The sequence below is a fragment of the Anguilla anguilla genome, chromosome 14 (genome assembly GCF_013347855.1).
Source record: "Anguilla anguilla isolate fAngAng1 chromosome 14, fAngAng1.pri, whole genome shotgun sequence".
In the NCBI taxonomy this organism is placed as follows: domain Eukaryota; kingdom Metazoa; phylum Chordata; class Actinopteri; order Anguilliformes; family Anguillidae; genus Anguilla; species Anguilla anguilla.
Genome location: NC_049214.1, coordinates 26,047,443 through 26,059,731, shown reverse-complemented (window position 1 = coordinate 26,059,731; position 12,289 = coordinate 26,047,443). Strand labels below are relative to the sequence as shown.

The following is a 12,289-nucleotide window of genomic DNA, read 5'->3' as shown; positions in this document are numbered from 1 at the left end:
AGGGAATGAATACCAAGCTGACAGAACAAGAATGACTAATCGGAGCAATAGATACAACACAAACCTCAGTGTACAATGTGTGTTTACATGCATCCCGTAGTTATGGTGATGAAGGCAGTGGAGGTGGCAGATTCTTGGGTGTGTTCTGGATCTCTGAACGGGGTACGATCCGGTTAAAGCTGGAGTCATTTTCACAGTTTGGTTCGGCTGATTCTTCCTGAGCTGAATTCCAAACAGTACACAATGGACGCAAGCAACATCATAATCTTGATTTATTTTATTTATTTATTTATTTAAATTCCATAACAGTACACTAGAATTCCAAACAGTACACTAGGCCACAATGGACGTCACAATCTTGATTTATTTTTGTTTATTTATTTTTTATTTTTTTGCTTTTTATAAATAACTTTGGCAAGCGTTCCCATGTCGTACTTTGAACGATGAATAAGTCATGAGACGGTTTATTAGGCGGCGTCAGCCTTTGTGTCGGAATTAAATATATGCAAACAGCTGGAAGCAACAATATACGGCTGGGTGATGGAGCCTCTTCCGCCCGTTTTTACAGCCTTTTCAGTCATCGCCGTACACAGAGAACAAACGTCTCACACTGGCACAGAAACCCAAGTTTGTTTATGCTTTTAAACATCATTTTTTAAAAATTATTTTTAGGTAGCGGTCCACACTTTTTCATTAAAGTCTCTTCGAGACTAATTAACCGGCAGCGGTTCGGTTCTGATTATGAATACAATTATTATCTATCGTGTTGTAGATGCAACTGAGTCACCCAATATTAACAAGAAGAGCCATTTTGTTTAAAATGATAAGCGCATACCAAGTTCAGATAGTGATGGTACAAATAATGAGCTACATGCTGAGTTTTTTACAAGACAAAATAGTACCGAATTTTAGACGTTTTTACCTCTGCTCAGCTGGTATATCATTCCTCTAGTTATCATTATTACTTTGATCAGTATTGCTTACTGATCATTTTTCAGTTAAAAAAGGGTCTGTTTAAATTTAATCATTTTTCAAATTTAATCAGTCAGATTTTCGTTATGTTTTTTATATCTAGTGTGGTAATGTACTAAAGCTAATTTGAATACGCTTTTCAGTTTGAATTTGAATTAAGGTGCAAGTCTGGCCTCACAGACAACACTAGTTTATCAGAGGCTAATGCTATCTGTATCCAGTACAGTTTTGGTCAATGAGACCACGCCCGCTTCAGACTGTGGCACCATTGCCTCAGGGCATATGTGTGTGACTGACTATGGGTGGCAGTGTAGCATGTTAGGGAGCGCGGCTTGTAACTTTGAGGTTGCCAGATCGATTCCCAAGTTGCACCCTCGAGCAAGGCACTGACATGCTTCAGCAAATAAATGCTCAGCTGTATTTGGATCACATGTTTAGAGCACAAGCTGTGTAAGACACTCTGGATAAATGCATAGTATATGCAGCTAAAGCAGCAGCTTTTCACACCAAAAATATTGCTGGGGAAATTATTGGCGGATGCTAACGGAACACTGGTGAGCTGCTCGGATAATGCCAGCAAAATGCTGGCAGGGACGCTGGGGGAAAAGCCCGGTGTTGCTGTGAAACCAGAAGAGCTCCAGCCTCACCTCGCGGATAGCTGTGAAACACTGTAATTATTGCCTCTGGCAAGTGACGGTAATTAACGAGGTGGCAGAGAAACGGAGGTGCGAACGTTCAGGTTGCAAATTGCGCGGGGCTCCCCGGCGCAAGCTGTCGCGCTAATGCGAGGAGTCTGCTGCATTCTAATGTTAATGTCCTCGCGCCCGCGCTCTTAATGCGCGAATCTGCTTCGTACACGGCTGCGGGGAAATGACGGTCTCAATTTCGCATCTGCCGGGAGACAGGAAACGCTTCAAAATATTAGCGGTTAAACAATCAATTGGGCAGGCTAATTACGTGAGGTGCAACAGTAAATTACGTCTGAGTGATTAAAATGGCCGTTTAACGAGGGAGCGAATTGGCTGCGCCGCCGCCGTTTGCAAACAGACTTTTTGCGAGTGTGACTGATGTGGATTCACCAATCAGCGCGCAGCAACCGTGAGTACCCTCAGTCAAGACTTCTTCTTTATGGAGTGGGAGCCAGCTTTTGAGAGTCATTGATCTGAGTTATCGCTCAGTTAAGACAAAGACCCAGTATTGTTGTAAATTGGTTAAAAATGTGGTTGGGCCCCCTGTAAAAGTGATTCAAGGTACTGAGAGGTTATCGCTTCTCTTTTTTGTTATCATCATAAATGAGCAGTACTTAATTTACTGTCAATTCCTTTATGGGCAATGGTGAGCATTCTGGCGCAAAATGGCTGCCGTGCATCACCCAGGTGGGTGCTACACATTGGCGGTGGCTGAGGTGAGTACCCACTCATCACTGTAAAGCACTTCGAGCGTTCGGAAAAGTGCCACATAAATGCAATGATTCATTCATTCATCCGTTCAATTCATCATTTTAAATTCCACAAAAGACAGCAAACATATGCTAGTTAGCGACGTCCCGTCTTTTACCCGTCATTGCTCATTTTCATTATGTGTTCGGTCGGAAAATCTGACTTTATGAGCGAGGACTAAGTGGGGCATGACTTCGGTGGGAGTTTTGCGAGCGCTCAATTGCCCGTGCTAGCTCGACAGAAGTCTCGTAAATGACGTGAATTGTGAATATTTTCTAAAGGTTAATCTCTTTCACATGGCCCGTTGATTACAGAAACTCCACGCTGACAATGTGACGGCTCACTTCCCGGGTACAATCCTCAAACGAAGCTGGAAGAGCCTGGATATTTACCTGTAATACAGGTAATGGCCTCGGCTCTTGTTTTATTGACTCGTCTGTGCATTATATCTCTTCGGTGTGCAGTGGTCCTGGACTACAGCTCCTGGAGAACAGTTTGAGAATATCCAGGCAGTAATGAGCTTTACCAAGACATAAAACAAGTGCATCTGATATCACGGTAGAATATTTCCCAGTTGCAAATGCCGCTAAATCACAAAAAAAAAACCATTATAAATCTTAAGAAATGCACTGAATATCAAGTTTGGACTCAGGTTCTTGTGAAGAACGTTCTTGACAAGTTTCCTTGGCAGACCGCACTTCCAAGAACACGAGGGCAGAGAATGCTGCACTATGTATTTGAGATGCAGTGCATGCAAAAACACTTACCCAATCTACTGTGACCATGCAAACACCTCGAGGTACCTCAAGGACATGCTCGGCTAACTGGATGCAGCCAAGCTAGCGCCAGCAATGAGTTAGCCGAGACCTTCCTCGTTTAAAATTGCTCTCTGTACCATCTGGTGGCATATTAATGCCAAAGATTTTGAGAGAAAACAAGATCTACGTGCACAATAATTAAGGAGAATTTGTTTTGCCTTGTGCTCATTTCAGCACTCATATTTGAGCTAGGAATGTCCATCTTTGAGTGCAATACCGTAGATAAGCGGCCAATCGTAAAAGACGAGGAATCTAACCAATGATGGGCCGCCCACCACTGTAAAAAAGAAAAAAGTTGTTGAGCCGAATAGTTGTTTGAGCAGAATCAAACTAAAGAGAGAAGTTTTTCTCAGAGAATTATTTTTCTATGCTCCTTCAGATAACGCATGCATTCATAGCCTGGATTTCACCTCAAAGGCTACAATACTGCACTCAAAGACTTTCCTCACGCACAAGAGCTCACTCATAGTTTTTCGGCCATCGTCTCTGATTGGCCAATGCAACATGTCACGTGAACGCGTAGATAACGCGCCACAAAGCCTGTTGATAACACGCAAGCGGCAACTCGATGCACATTTTTACCGGCACCGTAGAGTTCTGCCAGCAGCTCAACCAGGAGTTAATGACACCATAGAGTTGAACCGGCACCGTGACGTTCCACCGGCAGCAACTGTCCCCGTCGTAACGGAGGCTAACGTAGCAAGAGAAATGTAACGGAAGGCCGCGCGGCCCCACAAAGACCGAAAACACAGACTTCAGTTATTACGCCCCTTCCATGTTTCATTTCACCTCAACCTCCCCCTTCAAAAATACACCCGGTTCATTCATACACTGTTAAATGAGAACGATTTTTGTGCGGCCTTTCGTTTTATTGGGGCGGGGGGGGGCATTATTACACAGAGGACCTGTACCTCCTGAGGCACCATGAAAAGATGAGTTTAAAAAGGATAGGGAAGGGGGGGGGGGAACCCATAAGGTCCGGCTGAGAACATGCGATTGCTGAGGCGTAAAATTAGCAATTCCATTTCCTGTGATCAGAAATAACTATTTGAGGGGAAAGCACCGAGTCCGCGGTGGAGTGCGAAACCGATTCGACCTGAACCACGCCGCATCGCAGACCAAGCGGGCCTAAGTGCCGCCATCTGTTAGAAACGCTCTCCAAACCAATTTGCTCGGAGAGCATGCGTGCTGGCATGCACTGAAGAGAGCCAGTACGTACCAGATCATACAGAAGTCATGTATCGCTCCGGAGAACCAAGGGCTCGCAGAGCGAGTAGCATTTTAATCTCCAGAAATGCAAGCGGGCTAGAAGGCCACAGAAAGGGGTTAGACAAACAAACATAAGTAAATTATGCATTGCCAAGGCTGCAGCATGATTTGAAGTATCATGTATACCTTTCTGTTAACCAATATTCAATTGAATGTTTAAATCCGACCAAAAATTATTTTACGAACTTAGGAGAAATAACCTTGCATAGTTTTTACTAAATGTCTCCCTCCCTCATACGCACACACTCAAAATGCAGCATGAATGAACACTCCCACTCGAACCCTTCAATGAGTGTTCGCGTAATGAGTTCATTAAGATTACAGAATGAGTTCATTTTACCGCTGCACAAGGCAAACTTTAAATAGGCGTTGGTCCTTTTAAGGAGGATGTTACCCTCCCAAAATGGCTCCCTCAAAGGAAGTGGGGTGCAGGAAGTAAACTAATAAAGGTAGGAAAGAAGGAGGGGGAGAGGCCTATGGTTTTCTCAATGTGTTTGGCATGCTGTAGAGAGAAAAAACTGGGGTAAAATGCATCTACATGCATCCTCAATGCCTGTCTGGGACTAGAGGGGTGGTGATCATGCTAAGTTACCACTGTTGGAAAGAAAAGACTCCAAGCACATACTAATACAAAGGTATTGGCCGGGAAAGTACCAGGGAAATCTCCAAGCCGGGTAAGATCTTTCCTTCCATTTTCTTTTTCTCCTTTTATTGCTGGATTAAGGTATTTTTGTTGTAGATTTTTCTTTTTAGATTTTTCCTTTTTTTGTTGGATTGTTTTTTCAGTTTTTTTCCTTGAGACTTACCTTCCCACCCAGTGGAAAGCCTTTTGTAGATGTGGGACTTTTCATGTTTCGATTGTGTATAAGTGTATGTATATGCATTATATGGTAGGGTATAGTGTTTGGTTGTATATAGTGGGCGTACATTTTCAAAAATACATTGATTTCACGGGTATCTATATACTGTGTTGGTGATTTGTTAAGCAGTGCCCTCACACCCCATGGTTTTATACACAGCTCTCTCTCTTGTTTATTTTATTTTATTTGAGATCAGAGTTGGTCAGAATGTTGGGTTATGGAGCATTCTGTCTTTGGTCTCAATTCTGGAAGACTGAATCATGTAAATTTACTGGGAAAGATGGCTCAAAGGTTAAGGAATGCTGATGACTGTACCACAGAGGTTTGAGGGCAGAGGGTTGTGTCTTCAAGCCCAGTTTGGGTAGAGCTGCTGTAGGTGCACTATGTCAGAAAACTGTGAGTTATCCATCTGGATGAGGAGTAAAAATGTTGACATTTAGTGAGAAGTAGGTTTGACAAGGCCTCCAAGTGTCCTCCCTGTACCGAAGGTGGTGTGCTGCTGTAGGATCATGCTCTACAGCACAACTTTACATCCACCAATCACATCTCTCATTGGGAGCAGGAGCAGAATGACATCATAGACGCAGATGAAACCTCAGTGCCAGAGACACTCAAATATGGCCCTTGAGACCAGTAGTACTGCTGGTTTTCTCTTCTACCTGTTAATGGATTGATGACCAATGGACCAGAGATTCCACTGAGCGTCCCAGCTACTGGGCCTCAAAAAACCAGGCTTGAGTGTCCGACCCTCCTCTCCCCCGTGGGCTAAATCCCCTGGCTTCATCTGCCTCAGTGAAGATTCAACTGCCTTCCTCTTCCTTTGCCACTTCTGGAGAAACTCTGGGGTATTTTCCACTGCAAATAATCACCTGCTACATGCAGAAACCACCCAACTGTAAAACAGCTCCCGAAGTAAAATTTTCTGCAATAGAAAACATCTGTTGCATTTGCAATGTCCTTGGCAGATGTTCAAGCGCGGTGGGATATGGGAAGTAAGCTATCAGTTTGTGTGGAAACCGGAGCAGGCCTAGGCTCCAATCAAAGGATTGTGCCGTCTGACTGGCCAATGGGATCCTCAAAGTCGTCCAATAATCCACTCCCTGGTGACAGATCCTGAGAAACCCACTATAAACACCTCTACCCAGTGGCGGATTAGCAGGAGCATTTAGCTGCTGTTTCCCAAGCAGATGAACGAGGAGACAAACAGGCTTGATGGGTTGAACAGAGTCCCAGGGCGGATCGCCTGTCCATCCAGGTTATTGAAAGATCCGTTTATAGTGCTGCTATGCTCAATCGCAACCGCAGTCTTATTGGGATATTGACAGGCTCTGTTGTTAAACTGTACACACTGGGAACATCTTTTCTAAACATTTCCGTAAACCGGACAAGCTGTGTGTTTTATATAGAGCCTTTTCATTCTCAGAAAGTGATGCTAGCTGTCTAGGGAATGGTCCAAACAGGTTACAAAGATAAACATTCATCCCAGGTAAGCTAATTCAGAGCGTAGCTGTGTCTCAGGCATTCCTTATTAAGCATTATGCCTGCCCATGTGCACACCCACAACTAACAATCCATGTTAACCCCTTCACGCAAGCCCCGTAGTGGCCAGGATGACGGCGTGCTGAGATTGTTGAACTCAGTCATTCAGTGCTCCTGCAACAAGAGGTTTGGGTTATTCTCTAATGTGGGCATTTTACGTACTGTAGTGTAAGCATTCATAGCTGGCTCAGTCATGTGTTTGATGCACCAGTTTACCGTGAAGCTAGAACATTGCCAACATTTTTCTGGTGGTGGATTATTATTTTGTTGTAAATAATATGGGATATTAGTATCTCTATTAGTACCTCTGTGGGGTATACTTAATATACACTATCTTTAATATACACAGTGAGCAGATATGTGCTCGATGAACGTAAAATGTCCCTTGGAGTGATAATAGTGACATTTTTTAAATGTCGTCCCATCCCCCTGCAAGAAAAGATTACATATTGTAGAGTACATACAAAATACAAGAGTGAATGATTACGTGTTTGGGTATGTTTACTACAGTGTGTCACAATGTTTTTGCATTGCTTTTCAATGTGATATCAATGTTAAACCATAAACCACCAATCTATCTTAAACCATCATAAGATGAAAATCTATATGCTTTATTATGAACAAAATGCATTTTTTTTCATTTTTGGAGAGGTTTTGGATAGGAATTTTGACCCCTAGATATCATAGACCTCTATACTGATGAAAAGATAAAAATTCACACTTGAAAATAATGCAGAGGTGAGTTTCATGACCAGACAGCAGATGTGTAGTGAAATATATGATTATGTTTTGATTTACAGCAATGTCCATTTTGCACACTTGTGATCAAGGGGTTTATTATTCAATACATGTATATGTGATCTCTCAGTATTTCATTCCAAACTAAAAAAAGAACAACTTCATTTTTTTCATTTTTGCCAAGATAATAGCATTTGTGGCACTTTCATCCTAAACTATGAATATAAACGAATGTAGCATCACATTTGGAGTTATAAAGCTGTAAATAGAACACCCCCTAAATGGGCGAGGATTGGCCATATTTGGTATCTGCGTGAAGTGTTTTAGAAAATACTATTTTTACAACATGAAATGAAAGTCATATTCATGAAAGAGAAAACATGATCAATAAAAACAGCAGTTTGAACTGAGAATCAATGCACAGTGGCTTCCTTTGATTTATATAAAGCGTTGGAAGTTGTAACTAATTTCTTCACAGCATTGCTATTATTTAACAGAACTGCTGTCAAGATCCTGCAACAGCAGGAACGTCCTTGAAATGTTATGCCTTTGCAAGGTAAACATTGTCACTGTAAAACAATTACTAGGCAACCGACATTGACCTTGACTCCGCATTAGATGAATAGGTTCCAGTACATTGCATATACCTGAATGGATCCACTCTGAATAGCAACGCAATTATCAACAGATTATCCGGGCGCGGGCCCTGTCGAGCAGTCCTGTAGTTTAACAATACACAGAGTGAAAGCGTCTTAAGGGTAGAGAGAGAGAAAGAATGCCAGAAAAGAGTGCCAGAGCGAGAGAGGGTCGAAGAGAGAGAGAGAGAGAGCGAGAGAGGGTCGAAGAGCGAGAGAAAGAGAGCACTTAACTTTAATAGAGGAACGGCGATGCTGAGCAGAAGGAAGCAGAGAGATTCAGGGCTCGAGTCAGTGCGTCCTGCGCCCCGCAGTGCGCAGGGCTGCCCGCCCAGGCCCCTCTTTATTTTAAATTTAAATGGAAAATCAATGGCGTCTGCCTGCCAGGTATTATATGTCCCCGTTTACGAGGCCGAACGCCGGGGCTCTTAGAGTGATTAGAGGTGTTCTGGCTCCGAGGCGGAGCGCCGCCGCCGCGCTCTCATTAGCCCGCTCGGCGTCTCGTATATTTCAGGGGCCCCCCGGCTCCCGCAGGGCCACAGGTGGGCCGTAACCGCGGCGACGCTCCTCTCTGCTGACGACGCGCGCTTTTACTTTAACGGGAGGCTGGGGCCCTCCGGTGCGGCGCGGGTGCGGCTAACGCTGGATGAGTCACGGGGTCGGGGGTCAAGGGTCAGGGGTCAGAGGGATAGAGGAGATAGGTGTTAGGGGTCAGGGGAATGAGGGTTAGGGGGGATAGGTGTTAGGGGCTTTTGGGGTTAAGGGATTTGTTGGGATGGGGAAATGGGATTATGGGTAGTGTTTTGTGTTAGCAGGTTAAGGTCAGGGTTAGGGATTAGAATTTCAGAGTTGGCAGTTATGGTTAAAAATTGTGGTTATAGTTAGCAATCAATCTTTTGGTTGGCGTTAAATAATTTTGATTTGCGCAACGTATTTAAGGTTTAATATTGTTTTGTTTTTCTTTTCATTTTCTGGCATGTATCAAGATTAGGTTTTTTTTCTTCATGATTCCTCACAGGCAGTTTAAATTTATTTAAAAAATAAATAAAATACTCTTCTGCACATGTGAAAATAAATGTATGTATTCATAATACGCCAGGCTTTTCTCTAGTGTTTAAATAACCCTTAATTGCTTTTGACGACCGAAAGGTTAAAAAATAATTAAAAATGCAAAACATTTCATTCCGGCAAATAAACTTCCAGCAGCAGCAGCAGCAGCCTACCTTCATTTAAAATGATTTTGATGTAAAATAAAATAAAATGTTGCCCTGACGCAGTGCTTTTTTTTTTTTTCCTGTTCTGCAATTATGAGGAGTGTTGTAATTGGGTGTTAATGTGCAAACGAATACTGGATATCCTGAGACTTCGCTCTGCAGAAAGTTTGTTGTCTCCCTGCTCGCCGCTCGTTTTGTCTGCACCTGAACACGAGCCTCACGGGGGGCCTCAGAAGCAGTTCGGCTCAAACAGGACCCGAGATTTACGGGAAAACATTTTAGAACTTAATGGATGTCTGGTCTTTAAACTGAAAGATGAAAGTTTATTTTTTATTTTTTATTATATAAGCCATGGCTCTATATTTTTTACTTTTAATTTCCATTTCTTCAATTAGCAGATGCGCTGCGTTACATTTTGGGATTTATTGGACGCTCTCATCCGGAACAACGCTGATTAAATTTTTTTACATGCAGTCGTTTTACGTGCAGTCTGTTTATACAGTTGGTTATGTACTGAAGCAATTCAGGTGAAGTGCCTTGCTCAAGGGTACCGTGGCAGCACCCCCAACCGAGAATCAAAACCCACCAACCTTTGAGTTCCAAGCCCAGTGCCCTGTTCTCTAACCACTGTACTACCCCTGATCCTTCGGTGCTAATTCACTGATCCGATACAGCTGACAGATTTGTGCCCGTCACAGCCAGATGACCCCAGATGTAGAGATACAGAAATGACACCAGAGTAAAATGTGTATGTTACATTGTCTGAATGTAGAAGACGGGCAAAAAATAAAAAAGAGAAAAAACTAAAGATGTCGGGAAAGGGGCCCAAAAGAACTGAGCTGTATGTCACAGTAAAAACGTCACAGAGTGAACTGTCTGTTCACTGTTAAGGCCAGTTCAGATCAACGATTCGCAACGAGGCGAAACGGTTTTAGAATGTTGCAGAGAAAATTGCAGCGGTGTGAACTGGTTAGTTGCAGAGCGTCTGAAGCCGTTGCCTGGGGTCTCCAAAGACCCACCTTTCAAATCGCCAAGTGCAGTTTTAGAACGTTTACAATCAGACGTCTTGGAATTTTGCAAGTCGCATCCAGTCTCGTTGAGAATCATTGATCTGAACTGGCCTTTAAAGGCTGTATTATAATCATGTCTTTCCAGCAATGAGGAATTGTAAATTCACAAAACGGAGAGAAAGAGAATTGTTATTTTTCAGATGTTTTCCCCCAAACACTAATACATACATACATATATGTATATACAGTATATCCATGCATTATCTGTGCTGTACTTGCTTAACCAGGGCAGGGTCGCGGGGGGTGCTGGAGCCTATCCCAGCATGCATTGGGCGAGAGGCAGGACTACCGCAATCTATCGCAGGACACACACACCATTCACTCACCATTCGCTCACTCACACACTCATCACAGTCTTCGGACCGTGGGAGGAAACCGGAGTACCCGGAGGAAACCCACGCAGACACGGGGAGAACATGCGAACTCCACACACAAAGGCCCAAGCCGAGATTCAAACCCACAACCTTCTTGCTGTGAGGCGACAGTGCTGCCCACTGCACCACCGTGCCGCCAGAGACAGTATAGATACCTCCGTATATCTTCATATTACTCAGCGTTAGGTTTCTTGTGGGACACAGTCGAGGGGGGGAGGCCCGTACACACAGGCTTCTGTTCCAGCCACGCTGGGACGTTCCGTGAGTCACTTTTTTTTTTCTCGCTCCTTTATGGAAGCGCACGAATCTCCGGAGGACAGGCGTGTCGCAGTTATTCCGGTCCCCCTCTCTCCGGGCCGGAATGTGAGAAGTGTGCTAAATATACGCGGCTGCGGGGGACCCGGTGGTCCCGCGGTGTTTCGGCGCACCGCGGTCGCGAGGACACCGCCGCTACGCGCAGCGCTGTAGCGTAGCTTAGCTCAGCGCTACGGTTTAGCCCATTGCTTTTGCGCTGTGTACATAAATGTAAAAAAAAACCTTTTAATTAGTTTTTGAGATATAACATCCCCCCAAGGAAACAGAGCCACGCGCTGGAGTTTTTGCACAGTAATCACCCCAGACAGATGTATTAGCCCGGTCATATTTCAGTATGTTAATTAAACAGTAATTAATCAAACTGGTGCGTTCCTGCAATATGCAGTAGTATTACAGACAACCATCGAGCAAATGCCTGTGTGACTCCGACCTGTAATGATAGAGCATGCATTCATATATATATATATATATATATATATATATATATATATATATATATATATGTGTGTATGTATGTATAAATTCCACTGAGCTATTAAGGGATGTAGCGTCATGCATGAAGTAGCATATCGTGCATGTTCTGTCCAAGGCAGCTAGCTGAAATCCATCTCATAAATACCCTGTCTATGGGGTGCAGGAAGGTGCGGTCCATTTGAGGAGGGCAGGAAGTCCCGGCTCGTGCATAAGCGCGCGTGCGGAAATGGGCTCGTGTTCCTGGAGAACGACCGGTCCGCGGAACGGAGATGTGTTCCCCTCCGAAGATTTTTATCACTTCATAAACAATTGCATTCCAAATAAAAAAGCACTTGTTTCTTATTAAAGCCCCTGGGGTGACATTGTTATTGGTAATGCTTTCATTGACAATGCTAGCTGCGGGCTGAAGTCCTCGTGTTCTGCTAGGCGAAGTGTGACCGGGGTTATTGGTTACTGCTTCTCCTCCTCCCCCCCCCCCCCCCCCCCCCCACCACCAAATGAATCTTTGTTTTCTCTTTTGGTGGCAAATGAGATTTGATTAGAAGGAGAGCTTCTGCGGCCCTAAATAAAGA

At 43.8% G+C, this 12,289-nt stretch overlaps 1 long non-coding RNA gene across 1 annotated transcript; it reads left to right on the top strand.

Annotated features, from left to right (window-relative positions):
* The first annotated feature begins 1,234 nt into the window (after nt 1-1,234).
* Nucleotides 1,235-11,927, top strand: LOC118212129. The gene is made up of 3 exons (XR_004762164.1): nt 1,235-2,377; nt 2,726-2,814; nt 11,881-11,927. It is a non-coding gene; the product is annotated as an uncharacterized LOC118212129 (long non-coding RNA).
* Nucleotides 11,928-12,289: the final 362 nt, after the last annotated feature.